The following is a 12193-nucleotide window of genomic DNA, read 5'->3' on the forward strand; positions in this document are numbered from 1 at the left end:
AAGAAAGTTACATGTGTAATATGTACTTAAGATAGATTATGAATGGTAGTGATATTAGTCACATATTACTATTACTCATATTATAGTAGTCTTAACTTTCTAAGATAAACATCTTAGAATGTGACGTTTTATTCATAAATAGCTGTTGTTTGAAAGAAAAAACATATAAAACCAAGGAGAATCTGCTGATAGACTGTGTATCTAATATTTTTGCATTTTAGAAAAGTTAGAAACACTCAGCTTGATATATATATATATAAGCATATATACATATATACATTTTTACATGAGATCTGATACAATTATATCTAATAATGTAAAGTATTTTCCCAAAGGGGAAATATTTAAAGCAAGTAAAAATGCAGTTTTAATACTAGTTTATATACTTTTCTATGATGAAACTCACCATTTAGATGCAAAGGCAAGAGCTCCCTCTAGTTAACAGACTGGTGAATTTTCCTAGCCTGAATTCTGAAGTGAACTTTGAAGAGCTGTCAATGAATTAGTAACTACCAAAGCACAGTTGTCATTGTTCTGAGGACACTTGGAATTTGTTTCCTGGATTTATGTTTTTAAGGAATATATGGTTTTGGATTGACATAAATAAATAAATAGGCAAATTTCGCCTTTTGAAATTATTTTTATTGTATCACATTATTTATGTGTTTTAGTTATATCACACAAGTTATATAGACCACCTCCCAAAATTAATAACAATAGCTTAGTGCCTCCTGATGCCTTTTTAAGCAGATTTCAGCACAAAATCAGATATGATCAGGTCCCTCCTTAAGACTTTCTGTCTTCTCTCTCACTGAAATACTTAGGTTAGGAAACAGCAATCAGCTTGGGACTGAGGGGTGCTGTATTGCAATAAAATTAGGGGCCAAAAGTAATTAAAAGATTTACAAGAAGAGTCACAGAATATGGCCTATAAGAGAAAATTAAAGAAATCAGCATTCCTTTGTCCAAAGAGACAGACAGAGAAGAAACAGGATGTTTTTCTTCAAAGAGTGCTGTGAGGAACAAGAGAACTATCTGTTTTCCATGTACTTAGAGGCTGGACAAAAGTAACAGATTTAAATTGCCTGGAGCAGCTGTTTTGGAGCAGACTTAATTTGTGTAATTTGAACTTAGACTTCCAACCCTGTCAGGAATGCTTAGATAAAGCTCATTCTGCCTCAGTGAACGGGAAGTGTTTGCACAACAGCATTTGGTGTCCCACCTCTCAGCACTCTACTATGTATCATACATACCTTTTGCTGTCTGTATGTCAGTTCACACCTCGAAATGTTTTACTTCTTTGTGACAATATCATTTCTGAGGCTTCACTATAACTCCTTGATTTTTTTTTTTTCTGTAGAAATTGTACTTGGCCCCAGCAACATAGGGTAACTTACTGATTAATTCTTTCTCTGTGTAGGACATTGCATTTATGCCTAATGAATGATGGCCTTTTCTTCTCCAGAATACTGCCTGATTTTTTTTCAAGATTACTTTGAGCTTTGTTTATATCATCCAATGTGCTAGCAACCTCTCCCAATTTGCTCTCACTTGCACTTTTAATAAGAACATTCTCCATCAGCTGTTAGATTTGTCCTGTTCTTGTCTGTCAGTATTTCTACTAACTTCATGGAGACCTCAACATTAGAAATGTGAGGTACCAAGCCTGTAAGTTCTCAAGAAGACCATAAGGCTCAATGAGCCCTAAATCAGCAGGTTTGTGTTCTTTTATCTTTTCTTTCCTTATTTGATACTGAAAACGTTCGCTTTAACAGTGGTACCTAATGTATAAGCTTTCTGCTTGCATGTTTGCTTATTGCTGAAGTGTAGTTTTAAACAATTTAAACAGTTTAGAACTTTCATCAGCAACTTTCATTCTCACTGAACATTAAGCTATGTTTTTTTGGGGGGGAGGAGAGGGTAGTATTTCTTATGATTATTATGTCTAGAAATACTTTTTTATTTTTTAAAGTGATATTGCTTACTAGTTGCATTTCAGTTTACATAACTGGGAAAATTCCAGAGAACACTTAAGTGCTGACATATTTTACCAGTAAGCAGCAGTTTCCAGAAACCAATATGACTGAAAAGAAATATTAATATCAAATTGCAATATGGTTTGGGGAATTCTAGACAAACAAGAATTAAAGCACCCACCAACAATATTCTCAAATAGTGATTTACATGTGTCCATAAATATTGACTGAATCTGAGCAAATCAAAGGTATGGTTTCTCCAGAAAAAAAAATAGTTTATTTCTGACCACTGAAGAAACTCAGTTTTTTTCAGTTAAGCTGCTTGTGAGCCATGTATCTACTAATCTAGCTCAATAACGTTATAACCATAGCACAAAATTTAAATAGTGCCCATCCTCTTTATAGATTTCTTCCTCATTTTCTGAGATTTTTGCAGCTTTTCTTGTTAAAAAAGTAAACATGGAGTTAAGGCTGAGATTCATGTTAATTTGTAGGAATAAAAAATCACTTTATCTGAATATTTTCTAAATACTGAAACTAAAATGTTTCTAATGTCACTGCCAGAAATGTTGTTCACTGCAACAATGATTGTTAACATTTTTTCCATAATGCTCATGGTCTTATTTTACAACAGAATGCATCTGGGAACTCCCACTCAAATCTAGCTATAGAGGAAGAGTTATAGATGTAGAGGGCATTTTAGACCCTGTTTATGACCCCCGGTAGACCCTAGTTCCCTAGGAATGTTTGCTGAAAGCGTTTAAATGAGGAAGTAAAAATATAATATTCAAGTGACTGTTCGTGTACCAAGCCACCTCTGTCTTGCACACATGCAAATGGTACACATAAACTAAGTCCTTTAGCTGTTGATGAAACCTTTATTTGCTTAGCCAATAGAAAGGTTTGGCAAAACACCCCAAGCACGAGTTTATCGTTCTGTTTAATAGACAGCGGGAGTGTACTGACATGCAAGCCAGCAATTACGATACAAAATATTCACGTCTGCCAAAGAATGATGTCAGTTCCAGGCTGTCGTGTTTGGTACATATCAAAATACCCTTGCTACTAGAAACAGAGGTACGTATGTGTGAGTTGTATATGAATTTCCAAACTTAATAAGGCCACACACCTTGAAAATGGATCATTTAACGGTCAACATCAGCACATTTATCTGCAGTAGATTCCTTTTTACACATAAAACATAGGTTAACATGTGACCTTTTTATTTGTTCTTAGACACCTGGAAACAATTAAAAAACATTTAGTTTTCCATTCTGTAAAAATATCCTATTTCTTTAAGTAAAGAGCTTGCAACGAGTTATAGAAGAGGGAATAAATTTAAAAATCTATTAATAGAACACATCTTTCTTGTTATGTAATAAATTTGTAGGTGGGGGAAAATTCTGTATTAATAATGTGAGAAGATTGAAAGCTTTAAAAATATAAGGAACCATCAGCGCATCATTTCTGGAGGATCTCCAAGAAACTGCATTGAATTCAAACAGAGATTTTAAAAATTATGTGTATTTTTCCTGTTCGCTAGTGGCGTCACAGCTTTAATTTGTTCTTTCCTCCATTTTCTGGGTAAGGCTGGCTTGTATTAGTCATATCTTACAATTCCTGAATGGAGAACACTGTTTAATACCAGAGATCTCCCAAATATGGTTTTGATACCATAGACAGAAACCAAAACCCAATTTAATGTTTGGAAGTCTTTCTACACATTTAAAGGGATTTTAATCAGGCCCAAAAAGAATACCTTAGTAGTCCTTTTATAGGTATTTATATTTCAGTTGCCTTGAAACTGCTTTCACATAAGAGTGATTGAGAGATAACAGAATAGGGAAGTAGGAATCAGTTCATACAAGAGACAATGGGCTGTAGACATAAGACAAACACTAATCCAAAATGCAGTAACGTAGTGGAAAGTCATAATTGATTCTGAATAACTTCCTTTTCCTCCCACACATCCAGGAGCTGAGAAAATATTGAAGGAAAGATGAGAAAATTCACATCCATTTCTCCTGAATATGGAGCCAAACCTTGGGAACTGGCTTTGCCTGTCTGCCCCTTGTCTCCCTCCTCCCAGTGGAAAAAAATGCTGTGACCATCTCCTCTGGAAAACTGGTGAGCATGAATCATTGTGCTGATGAATAATTCCCTTATTAAAACATTTCTAAATTGTTGCCAGCTTTGTGATTCTTCTACCTTTATGCCTCCAGCGATTCTTGTACCTGTGAGAGAGGAGGAAACAACTGTGTTGGGTCTGTGGGTGAATTATACAAGAATCAGTACTTCAGCTGGGGAAATAAGAAAGCCCATTCCTGAATGGCTTATGCAGTAATTTAGGACCCCAGCTGGACATCTCTACAATAAAGAGCAATCTCATCCAAGAAAAGGAGGCATATTACCCCATGTTCTGGCATAGTACTGTTTTTGTAGAGGGTAAGCTCACAGACAGGTGATACTAGGAAGAATATACTCTGCCTTCCCTCTCTGCCTGTCCAATTTGTGTTTGTACTCCTAGTTGAAACATGGCACTTAACTGAAGTCAACTTTGGGTTGTGTTATAAGTCACATAAAATAAAAATGTGGTTTTCAAACACAGGATCTTGACACAAATTTTAAAAATAGAACTGGCACTTGTTAAAAGCTTTTGGCTGAGCATCTCTTTCCTAAAAGGCTTTGTAGGCAATTACACTGTGGAGCTAAGTATGGAAATACCCGCAGTAGCGGTTACAGCTGTGCAAGTCTGTCTGAATCCGGTTCACACAGAAACCTGCTGACTTTCTTGTTTATGAGCTTCATTCACACATTTCAAGGCAAAATTGAGTAAACAGTGACCTCTAGGTGAAGAGTCACCTAGTTATGAGCATTACTATGATGTCCTTTATGCATGCTCCTTGAAGAGAACAGGAGGGCTGTGGTTCCAGCAAACTATGAAAGGGGAAGTCAGTGAAAACCCTAAAGGTTTTTGATCAGCCTCTATGAAAATGGTTGAGTAGCCCTTGACTGCTGGCATTGTATCTGAGATGTGGAATGATATTGCTCATTGGGGCATGCTGGAATTGACAACAACTCCTAACAGAAGATGAGCTTCTAAAAGCTGGCAAAGGTCATGCAGATTTTACCAAGGAACTTCTGTTCTATCTCAGGAAAAAAAAAAATATCCTTTCAACCGTGAGAGTCCTCATTTCATTGTACCTATATCTGATTTCCTCTATTCATACAAAATCACAGAATGGGAAAAGGCTGCACCTATACTAGGAAGTTAAACCATGCCAGGGCATATTCCCAGGCACTGTTTTGCCTTTGTGTGCTTGAACTACAAGAGCAGACCCTCACTTTTGGCCTATGGCAACTGTCAGTCTCCCAAAGGATTCCTGGACATTGCTCACCCAGGTCATATGAAGCCACCCTGTTTTTAAGGCTCAAAGATATTACCTTTTACGCTTTCTGAAAATAAAGAGTGGAATATATATATGAGGCTGAGGTGTAAGTAGTACATAAGAATTTATTTATTCTCTTCTGTAATTACATATTTTGGTCAAATATGTACACAGCTGTATTATTATCTTCATATAACAGATGGAAAATTGATAATCTAAAAGCCAGGTTGTCAAAAAGCATTTAAACATTGCAACAGCCCTGCCAATACTGTACAGGAAGGAAACTGATGGAGAAGGTTATTGAGCACAGATCTCTTGAGTCTTTTACTGTCAGTATCAACAGGCCGTCCTTCCTTCCCTTTAGTGGAACAACATGCATGTTTTGTAGAAGTTAATAAAATTCATGGACTCTCAGTCGCTATAAACAAATGAAATGAGAACATTCTTGTCAAAATATTGAAAATTGTGCTTTTGTAAATTACTTTTTTTTTCTGTTTGAATATACTAATGTAATTCATCAGAATTGGAACTCAGGATATTTAGACGACTCTTCTTGCAGTGGCAGTAAAGATACGTGTTTCAGTACAGTTAAGGCAAATAACAATAGTAATTGAAGAAATACTTTATTAAACTGTTCACGTATAATTAATTACAATGCACAGCTCAGCAGGAGATGATGTCTGACATATAGTTCCAGCATGTAGCAGAGGTTTTACTTTCACATAATGGAAAAGAAAAATGTAATTTTAGCAAAGTATAATATCTCTCAGATTATCTCAGCTCTACAAAAGACAAAGGTTAATAACAGATGCCTACAAAAACACGCAACAGACTATTCAGCATTCCCAAACTTTCAGGTAATGACAGTTTATAGTAAGTAAGAGAGAACGCATAGAACATGAGAGGTTTTTCCTTAACTGAATACTGATCTACTGGCTTTGGAGATCAGGATCTCTCTCTTTCTAAGGAAATGAGTATTGACATCAGGAGAAGGAATTAATGGGGTAATATAAATTTTCTATCAACTGCATTTATATAGGGAGCTGTGCAAAAGCAATATCCTTTTGCAATACCTGCTCCTGGCAGTGGACAGCAAGCTGAGCTTCACTCAAGCTTTGGGATCACATAAGATACTGTATTGTAAGTTTGGTTGCTTCTTTAGTTAGCTAGAAAAGTTAGGAAAATTATCTTTTGTACAAGAATGTATACAGTCAGTACATCCCAGGATTCAGTGCTTACAGTCTCCTAACTTAGTAGTTCAAGGAAAACGCCTAAGCAATTTCCAACATGTTCTATAATTTTATGTCAAGTTGATAGGAGGAGCAACAGCAGAGGAGCCATACTAGGATCTTACATAGCCATGAAGATTGCTTTAATTTTATGGCCATCTATCTTTCCTGAATTTTAGTTCTGAATCATAGTCATTTCAGATTAAAATTCAGTATCTCAGCAGCGGTTATAAAAGTACACTTGCTGGTAATTTTATATAACAATGAATATTTAGTAGGCATATTGAGTTTTAATTAACTGATAGACAGATCTGACAAATTTACCAGGCATGTTGTGTTTAATTCTGAATAGCAAAGAAAAGTTAAAGGAATTCTGAGCCTTGCCAAAACACTGAAAAATGCACATTCAAAGTGAAGGACCAATGTGGCCACCTGATACTTTGATCAGAAGGAATTGGTGCCAGACATTTCAACAGGTACAAATATGCATGCAAATCATTCCCTTTGTGACAAGACTGACATCAACCACAAGGTCATGGTATGCATAAGCTTAAAAATACAAGTCATTTGTTACCTAAAACTATGCAAAAAGAAAACTACTGCCCAAACATATAGCACAATGTATAGTTTTATGAATGAGACAAAGAGGTTTCTAAAGAGAGGTAGGCTACAGAAGGGAGGATGTTTACTATTTCATTTTCTATACTGCTCAAAATTTAGTCATATCAGTACAAGTCAGTTGCAAAACTTTTCTTCATATCATTCAAAGTTCAGTCCCCCAAACATTTCTGGTGCTCCTTGTTTCATAGTTGTTACAGCCTGCAAGTCTTCTGGTGGATTATTGATTCTTCTATTTCTGGAGATGTTTTTGTTGGGATGAAAACCTCTTCTAAATATTTTAAATAGCATTGGCTATTTTTATGATTCTTTAACCAATGTTGAATTGTTTAACTAGCAAATTTTAATATATTTTTCTTAATTGCATTCTTCATTATTCCTGTTATCTTCCTAGTATAATATTAATTCATGCTCAGCAATATATTCTTAAACTACCTTGCTGTTAGATAGCTTGTAAACATGTACAGAACATTTGTTACCCATCTCACTTGAATTTAAAAAGTAAGGGTTTACATTAAATGGCCACATATAATGCTAAATGAATTCAAGAACCCCTTCCAAGAACTCTATGGACAAACAGATTTGTAAGGTAAAAACTGGAAAGTACAATACACAGACCTCTTACAGCCGAAAAGTATATCCCAAACCAGATGGATGCAGGAACCACATTCATAACCCAATAATCTCTTTATTGTCATAGTTAATAGTTTCTCCCCAGTTTACAGGCAAAAGCTAGTTTGCTGAGATAAAAAATTAAAATGCTCAATTTTGTTCCCCTCTTCCCTATGTTTGATTTTAGATGCCCTTCGAGTTCCATCACTGCTATTATATCCAACTATTTGGACTGTTATTTTGGTTTCTACTGTATCTGTGACTTATTAGTCCTGGCTGCAAGCCATGAAGTGATGGAAAATGCAGAGGTGGCACCTTTTGATGTTACTTGTATTGTTGAATAGACTTCCTGTGGGCCAGACACAGACTTGGGAGCTGATAGCAGCAATTGTTTTTTTAAGGACAATGCTGTGTTAATATTGGTGACTTAAAGATTTTCCCTATTGCCATTCATACAGAGTGTCCTTTGTATATCTAAATTTATGGATATAATACACTTGTCAGTTTGTTGCTTTCAGTGTACATTAATTCTAACAAAATACTAACTCTACTTTATTCCATTCTCTTTCAATCTTCCATTCAGAATCCAAGTTCTGGCTATAGATATTTCTTATTTCATGTCTGTTGTTTTAAGGCTAAACTGATCTACCCCATGGCCACCCTCAATAGACAAATCAATATAACAGTAAAAACAAGTGACTAAATTTGAAGATTACATAGTAAATAATTTGGACATTTGAATAATGAAAGAATTTATTAATTGATATATACTGTTTTCAAATGTACATATCACAAATCAAAACCTTGTGGTTTTACTCATAGCTTTGCATTAATATTCATAGATATTCATATTACATGTCCTTTGATGCATAGCAACTCTCATTGAAGTCTAAATGACACAGATCTTCTGAAACATCAGGACACTCAGGAACATGCTATTAAAAATCTTGACCTAGATTTCATGTAGAAAATTCCATTAAGTTTTATGCCTATTATCTATTATCCATCTCTTTTGAATTAGTATTAGTATTAGTATTAATATTAGCCTCTTTTGAAGGGGTTTCAGTTTTGTTTTCTTCCTTTCACATAATCACAGAATGGTTGAGGTTGGAAGGCACCTCTGGATATCATCTCATGCAACCCTCTGTTCAAGAACAGTCAGCCAGAGCAGGTTGCTCAGGGATATGTCCAGTCAGGTTTAGAATATCCCTGTGAATGCAGAGACCCCACAATTTCTTTGGGCAACCTGCTCCAGTGTTTGTCCATGCTCACACTAAAAAGGTGGGTTTTCCATGTCCAGATGGAATTTCATGTGTTTTAATTTGTGCCTATTGCCTCTTGCCCTGTTTCCGGCACTACTGAGAAGTCTGACTTCTTCATCTTGGTTTCCTCTCATCAAGTGTTTATACTCACTAAGAAGATGTCTCTGAGCCTTCTGTGCTCCAAACTTAAACTCCCAGTTCTCACAGTTTCTCCTCTTATAAGAGATACTTCAGTCCTTTAATTACCTTTGTCACAAAGGTAACCTTTGCTAGATCCACTCCATTAAGTCCATGTCTTCTGTGTTCTGGAGAGACCAGAACTGAACACAGTACTCCAGATGAGTCCTACCATAGATGACATTTTACTGCAGTCTAACAAAAACTGCACTGGGAGCAGCATAATTCTTTCAATCATAAAAGAAATTCAGTTGACAGCAGTTCCTGATTCTGATAAGGTTATTGCTTTTCTTTGCATATTTGTGTATAATGGTCTTGACTGGAAAACTGATACTCAAAGGGAGAATTACACAAAGATTATTAATTTAGTACATATACATTCTTATTCCTTTCTTCATCAGGATCCTCAAGTTCAATTCTCAACTTGCAAGTGTAAGCAAAATATGCTTTTATCTACAGAATAATAGGGTGTAGTCTGGAGAAGCTGAATAACTGATGATCAGTCTTGGCTACAGTGATGAATATTTATCATTTTCCTGTAATAACGATGTTTAAAGAATCTTCTTCTTGCTTTTGATGATTTATATCTAAAAAGAACTCAACTGTTTTCACTTCTCTTGTTAAGGATGGACAATGATTGTTTTCAAATATTTTTCTGTTGCTCTGTGGAGTTTTATTCTGTTCTGATGTTATAGGTACTCTTTTCATACACCTCCAACAAAATTCCCCTTTTCTCTGCAGGAGTTTTCACATGACTAAGATAAATACCGGTGAATCAGAGTTCTTCTCATTGGTTTGTTCAGTTTATGTATCACCAGTCAATAAAGGAAGCATTTTAATTATATATATGCTGAAGTTTATATCATACTTTTCCAAAAGTCATTCTTGCACTTAGGTATTTTTACTTCTCAATATATATATATACATATATTAACAGTGTATTTTCTGCAGAGCAGAAAACATTCTATATTGCCATCAGGGCTAGATAATTCGAGGTTTACCATCAAGGACCTCAACTATGAACTTTACAGAATGTTTGGGCTGTTTTTTATTATGCATGTCTCTGCTATGCCACATTAAAATCCTCACCTACATATAGTTCCCTCACAAAATCTGTATTCTAAATTCAGAACTAAACCTCTAGTTTCCTAGTTAACCTGGTATTTCAGCTTCTTTTCTCTCTAGTTAATAAATTCAGCAGAGACAACCTCATTCCAGGAGCAAAACAAGATTCCTGGCCATCAGACGTTTTCACCATTTTATCCTTTTAAACTACTGGCAAATAAAAGACATTGTGTAGGGATGTGTTTCTGTACTTCAGTCTCTTCAAGAGCTATCTTTTGAAAAGGTCCCAGAAAACCAGTTAGAACAACACTAGCATGGAGTAAGGCCTTGTATGCTACATTCATTGAAAACATGATTACACATAGTAAGGGCATACAGTTTTATTATCTTTTTTGAAATTAAACACGTAAATTTCAGAAAAGATCCTTGAACTTCTCATGGGAAATAGTTTCTCTTATGGAATCTGCATGACTATGGAGCTCATTCACTCGTTACCAGTTTTATTAATGGAAGTTCTGCTTCATCTTTCTTTCTTTCTTTCTTTCTTTCTTTCTTTCTTTCTTTCTTTCTTTCTTTCTTTCTTTCTTTCTTTTTCTTTCTTTCTTTCTTTCTTTCTTTCTTTCTTTCTTTCTTTCTTTCTTTCTTTCTTTCTTTCTTTCTTTTTCTCTTTCTTTTTCTTTCTTTCTTTCTTTCTTTTTCTCTTTCTTTTTCTTTCTTTCTTTCTCTTTCTTTCTTTCTTTCTTTCTTTCTTTCTTTCTTTCTTTTTCTCTTTCTTTTTCTTTCTTTCTTTCTTTCTTTTTCTCTTTCTTTTTCTTTCTTTCTTTCTTTCTTTCTTTCTTTCTTTCTTTCTTTCTTTCTTTCTTTTTCTCTTTCTCTTTCTTTCTTTCTTTCTTTCTTTCTTTCTTTCTTTCTTTCTTTCTTTCTTTCTTTCTTTCTTTCTTTCTTTCTCCTTCCTTCCTTCCTTCCTTCCTTCCTTCCTTCCTTCCTTCCTTCCTTCCTTCTGCTAAAAAAGATGTGCATCTCCTAATTTTAAGCACTCTGGCCCTTACTCAAAGAAGTCCTTAAAAATCTACTTTGTTTTAAGTAGGTACTTTCAGTCTTTCTCAAATAGGACACTTTCTTGAATGATTAAACATATGCCAAAATAAAGTCAGCCATTTGTAAACTAGAATAATGTATTTGTTTTAACTTTTCAGTAGCTTGCATGGAATGAATAGAACATTTCACTTTTTTTGGCATGCAAAGACCACCTCAAGTTCCACAGCTAGGCACCTGAGGACAGAGCTTCTTTGTTTTTTCCATCAGACACTTTTCCCAAGGGATTTTTTCTGGCCATTCCTCATCTCCTACATTTCCCAGCGTAGCTACAGTCAAAACTTCCTATAGAGTGATTGACTTGTTTCCCCAGATTTTCATTCTCTCACGTCACTGTGAATCCAAAGCCATGTTAGGCATGGTTTATAGCTGCATATCTGAAGCTGCAAGCATGAAGTGAGGAGAGGATGATGAAAGAGCTAGATTTTGATAAAGAGGAACGATGATTGTTATTCTCAGTCTTCACTGACTAGTTTTTCCAGGTTCCACCAGGGAGCACTGAGTGCCTGCCAGGGCTGATCAGATTCTATTAGGCTGACACTGCATATCTCTACAGTTCTTTGATAGCTAGACCTCTTAATATTTAAAGCTCTTTAATGATTTCAGAATAGGAATAGAACAGTATGAGGAATTCTATCACCATATATCTTTTACCTCTTTCTTTGCAGTCATGGAAATTTTGTTTCTAGAAACTGCTATGAAGGCAATATTTCATTTGTTATCTTTCTTTAAACTGTAGATTGGTGGGTAAAATGCTTTCACATCTGGCC

The 12193-nt window shown here is 35.2% G+C and overlaps 1 long non-coding RNA gene across 1 annotated transcript in view; it reads left to right on the forward strand.

Moving 5' to 3' along the window:
* The first annotated feature begins 1282 nt into the window (after positions 1-1282).
* LOC310893146 overlaps positions 1283-12193 on the forward strand; it is a 47496-nt gene continuing 36585 nt past the window's right edge. Inside the window, exons 1-2 of the long non-coding RNA XR_014578756.1 lie at positions 1283-1716; positions 3951-4103. This is a non-coding gene — a long non-coding RNA (uncharacterized lncRNA). The remainder of the gene's footprint in view (positions 1717-3950; positions 4104-12193) is intronic.

This window comes from Anser anser (genome assembly GCF_964211835.1).
Source record: "Anser anser genome assembly, chromosome: 1".
NCBI classification, from domain to species: Eukaryota; Metazoa; Chordata; class Aves; order Anseriformes; family Anatidae; genus Anser; species Anser anser.